Source organism: Schistocerca gregaria, unplaced genomic scaffold, assembly GCF_023897955.1.
Source record: "Schistocerca gregaria isolate iqSchGreg1 unplaced genomic scaffold, iqSchGreg1.2 ptg001200l, whole genome shotgun sequence".
Classification (NCBI taxonomy): domain Eukaryota; kingdom Metazoa; phylum Arthropoda; class Insecta; order Orthoptera; family Acrididae; genus Schistocerca; species Schistocerca gregaria.
Genome location: NW_026062526.1, coordinates 42,501 through 47,500, shown reverse-complemented (window position 1 = coordinate 47,500; position 5,000 = coordinate 42,501). Strand labels below are relative to the sequence as shown.

The 5,000-nt window shown below is 53.9% G+C and overlaps 1 non-coding gene across 1 annotated transcript in view; it reads right to left on the bottom strand.

The window, feature by feature from the left end:
• Positions 1–1,346, bottom strand: part of LOC126329601 (small subunit ribosomal RNA) — a 1,894-nt gene extending 548 nt beyond the window's left edge. Inside the window, exon 1 of the ribosomal RNA XR_007562363.1 lies at positions 1–1,346. This exon is cut by the window's left edge and continues 548 nt beyond it. This is a non-coding gene — a ribosomal RNA (small subunit ribosomal RNA).
• Positions 1,347–5,000: the final 3,654 nt, after the last annotated feature.

Here is a 5,000-nt window from a genome sequence, read left to right as displayed (position 1 = left end):
CACCGAATCAAGAAAGAGCTATCAATCTGTCAATCCTTCCGGTGTCCGGGCCTGGTGAGGTTTCCCGTGTTGAGTCAAATTAAGCCGCAGGCTCCACTCCTGGTGGTGCCCTTCCGTCAATTCCTTTAAGTTTCAGCTTTGCAACCATACTTCCCCCGGAACCCAAAAGCTTTGGTTTCCCGGAGGCTGCCCGCCGAGTCATCGGAGGAACTGCGGCGGATCGCTGGCTGGCATCGTTTATGGTTAGAACTAGGGCGGTATCTGATCGCCTTCGAACCTCTAACTTTCGTTCTTGATTAATGAAAACATACTTGGCAAATGCTTTCGCTTCTGTTCGTCTTGCGACGATCCAAGAATTTCACCTCTAACGTCGCAATACGAATGCCCCCGCCTGTCCCTATTAATCATTACCTCGGGTTCCGAAAACCAACAAAATAGAACCGAGGTCCTATTCCATTATTCCATGCACACAGTATTCAGGCGGGCTTGCCTGCTTTAAGCACTCTAATTTGTTCAAAGTAAACGTGCCGGCCCACCGAGACACTCAACTAAGAGCACCCTGGTAGGATTTCAACGGGGTCCGCCTCGGGACGCGCAAGCACGCCTTCGGCTCGCCCCACCGGCAGGACGTCCCACGATACATGCCAGTTAAACACCGACGGGCGGTGAACCAACAGCGTGGGACACAAATCCAACTACGAGCTTTTTAACCGCAACAACTTTAATATACGCTATTGGAGCTGGAATTACCGCGGCTGCTGGCACCAGACTTGCCCTCCAATAGATACTCGTTAAAGGATTTAAAGTGTACTCATTCCGATTACGGGGCCTCGGATGAGTCCCGTATCGTTATTTTTCGTCACTACCTCCCCGTGCCGGGAGTGGGGTAATTTGCGCGCCTGCTGCCTTCCTTGGATGTGGTAGCCGTTTCTCAGGCTCCCTCTCCGGAATCGAACCCTGATTCCCCGTTACCCGTTACAACCATGGTAGGCGCAGAACCTACCATCGACAGTTGATAAGGCAGACATTTGAAAGATGCGTCGCCGGTACGAGGACCGTGCGATCAGCCCAAAGTTATTCAGAGTCACCAAGGCAAACGGACCAGACGAGCCAATCCGATTGGTTTTGATCTAATAAAAGCGTCCCTTCCATCTCTGGTCGGGACTCTGTTTGCATGTATTAGCTCTAGAATTACCACAGTTATCCAAGTAACGTGGGTACGATCTAAGGAACCATAACTGATTTAATGAGCCATTCGCGGTTTCACCTTAATGCGGCTTGTACTGAGACATGCATGGCTTAATCTTTGAGACAAGCATATGACTACTGGCAGGATCAACCAGGGAGCTGCGTCAACGAGAGCTGAGCAGCCGGCCGCCCGGGAGTGTGTCCCGAGGGCCCGCGCGAACACGCAAGCGTCCGCTCAATTATTCTGCAAACAGGAGGAGGCTGAGCTCCCCTGCACGATACACCTCGAAACCCTCTCAGGTCCCGGCGGCGCGCAGCGCCGTCCTAAGTACTTGGTCGGGTTCGAGAGAGGCGCAATCGCCCGGAGATGGGCGAGTAGACGCTTTCAGTGCGAACACCCGTGCTCCCAACTGAGCTTGCCGCTGCCGACAGAGGCCCGGGAGCGTGCTGTCGTGGCATTGCCGGCGGGAAACAACACGCGCCACCTACGGTGACCGGCAGCTCCAACGCCAGCGCCACAGAAGGGCAAAGCCCCACTTGGGTGCAGAAGCGAACTCTCCCAGCACAGCGCACGCGCCAACACGTCCGCAGAGCTGCGATACAAACCACCTGCGAGAACCGCTGGGGGCGACCGAGCAGCAGACGGCGTCGCGACGCCGAGTGCCGGGCGGCGGCGCATCCTCAACGCACACAGTCCGCAATCGGACCAGCACACTGCAGATGTCCACCGCGCTTCGCACCGGGCTCGGCAGAACCCACTTTGGCCGCCTGGCGCCGCGCGCAGGGTGCGCCGGCGCATAGCTGGGACGCCAGCCGGGCCCGTCGGCCGGCGCTCCTGCCACTGGGCGCCCCCCACCAGCCGGCTGTAGTGCGTGCGCTCACGCAGCGCGCGGCCAGCACGCCGGGGCGGCCCCCCCTCACCGGCCGGGGACTGTCCCGCCAAGCCACAGCCTCGTATCGCTTCATACCCACATGGCCAACTCAGGTTCAACACGCGATCTAGTGTCCGAAACAACCGGTTCATAGATGTACCGATCGTCGCTATCACCGATGCACCTGCAGCGCGAACAACCGCTCAACAACTGATTTCCAGTTCATTTGCGGATCTTTGGCAGCAAACGTATACGTCAATCTACATTTGCGAAATCTACGATTCTGGCATGCCTGCATGTTATGTGTCACGACACGCTACATCAGCCCACATACACACTGCGGCATGTACACGAGAGAACACGTGGAAGATGGTCCGCGCACGTGTGCAATGTCCCTTGCGCGGTCGACTGTCAACCGGCCTCTGTAGCATGTCGCAGATGTGGAACGCGGTCCACCGTGCTATCATGTTGTGTGGGGCAATACGATTAAATAGGAAAACCCTCGTCGCTACATCAACAGACGGCTCACGCTGATTCCCGGCAGAGGGAGGAGGGGGGGGGGGGGGGCCAACATGCAATACTTTCGTCCGTACCTACCTACCACATGTCTGTACGGCGTACAACAGTGCAATCTCGCTGTAATGGGGAGACGAGACAAGTAGCATCGTGCACAACATATGGCCCTTATGATTCGCCATTGTAGGGCGCAGCCGGTGTACGGTCAAGCATGTGCCACATTATGTCACTCAGTACGTAACGACGGATGATCAGTGTGGGTTACGCGTACATCAGCGGACAGTCCACACAGGCCGTACCACAACGTACACTGACTGCATCGACAACCGAATGCAACTGAACAGCTGCAAGGCTCATTTCACAAACAAACGCCTGACCGACCAGCTTGGAAGGGCAGGAGGGGAGGGCGATATTCGTTCTGTAGCGGTACACCCTTCCAGTGGTTAGCGGGACTGTGTAGAAAGTACGCAACACTCGAAAGACCTTTATGTGAGGGTACGCACCATGGCATCAAGAAATACACATGACACCAGAGGATCCAAGCAGTGAACTATGTTCAGAGGGTTGCTGTTAGGCAAAGCTACATTCCTGTGACGTTACATGTGACAGTTAAGGTGCAGTGTAAGTTAGGTTAAGGTGCAGTGTAAGTTAGGTTAAGGTGCAGCGTAAGTTAGGTTAAGGTGCAGTGTAAGTTAGGTTAAGGTGCAGCGTAAGTTAGGTTAAGGTGCAGCGTAAGTTAGGTTAAGGTGCAGCGTAAGTTAGGTTAAGGTGCAGCGTAACTTGGGTTAAGGTGCAGCGTAACTTGGGTTAAGGTGCAGCGTAACTTGGGTTAAGGTGCAGCGTAACTTGGGTTAAGGTGCAGCGTAACTTGGGTTAAGGTGCAGCGTAACTTGGGTTAAGGTGCAGCGTAACTTGGGTTAAGGTGCAGCGTAACTTGGGTTAAGGTGCAGCGTAACTTGGGTTAAGGTGCAGCGTAACTTGGGTTAAGGTGCAGCGTAACTTGGGTTAAGGTGCAGCGTAACTTGGGTTAAGGTGCAGCGTAACTTGGGTTAAGGTGCAGCGTAACTTGGGTTAAGGTGCAGCGTAACTTGGGTTAAGGTGCAGCGTAACTTGGGTTAAGGTGCAGCGTAACTTGGGTTAAGGTGCAGCATAACTTGGGTTAAGGTGCAGCGTAACTTGGGTTAAGGTGCAGCGTAACTTGGGTTAAGGTGCAGCGTAACTTGGGTTAAGGTGCAGCGTAACTTGGGTTAAGGTGCAGCGTAACTTGGGTTAAGGTGCAGCGTAACTTGGGTTAAGGTGCAGCGTAACTTGGGTTAAGGTGCAGCGTAACTTGGGTTAAGGTGCAGCGTAACTTGGGTTAAGGTGCAGCGTAACTTGGGTTAAGGTGCAGCGTAACTTGGGTTAAGGTGCAGCGTAACTTGGGTTAAGGTGCAGCGTAACTTGGGTTAAGGTGCAGCGTAACTTGGGTTAAGGTGCAGCGTAACTTGGGTTAAGGTGCAGCGTAACTTGGGTTAAGGTGCAGCGTAACTTGGGTTAAGGTGCAGCGTAACTTGGGTTAAGGTGCAGCGTAACTTGGGTTAAGGTGCAGCGTAACTTGGGTTAAGGTGCAGCGTAACTTGGGTTAAGGTGCAGCGTAACTTGGGTTAAGGTGCAGCGTAACTTAGGTTAAGGTGCCAACGTGGGTTAGGTTAAGGGGCCAACGTGGGTTAGGTTAAGGGCCAACGTGGGTTAGGTTAAGGGCCAACGTGGGTTAGGTTAAGGGCCAACGTGGGTTAGGTTAAGGGCCAACGTGGGTTAGGTTAAGGGCCAACGTGGGTTAGGTTAAGGGCCAACGTGGGTTAGGTTAAGGGCCAACGTGGGTTAGGTTAAGGGCCAACGTGGGTTAGGTTAAGGGCCAACGTGGGTTAGGTTAAGGGCCAACGTGGGTTAGGTTAAGGGCCAACGTGGGTTAGGTTAAGGGCCAACGTGGGTTAGGTTAAGGGCCAACGTGGGTTAGGTTAAGGGCCAACGTGGGTTAGGTTAAGGGCCAACGTGGGTTAGGTTGCCAGAGATGTGTCAAATCAGGATGTACGTTTGGCTGGTGTCAGGTGGTGGGTTGGTTCGATGCCTTTATAAGGAGTGTGGCCAAAGGGTATTTTATTACTTGTACCTTTTGTGTTGTGGCGTGGCGTTGCGTCCTGTGTTGATACTGGGTGGACCACTGTGGGTGTTGCTGGCTGATTTGAGCTGCGTTGTTTGCGGGTGGTGTGAGACATTCTGTCTTATTAGTGGACGTGACGTTCCTCTTGTCGTTCTTTGGATAGTGTCCTGTGGCAGCGAGGATAAAATGGATGTTGTTGAACGATAGTGCTTTGGTGCTTTCGCTTTGTTACACACAGAGTGGACTGTGAGATAGGGTGACTGGGTCGAGTGCGGTTCACACTG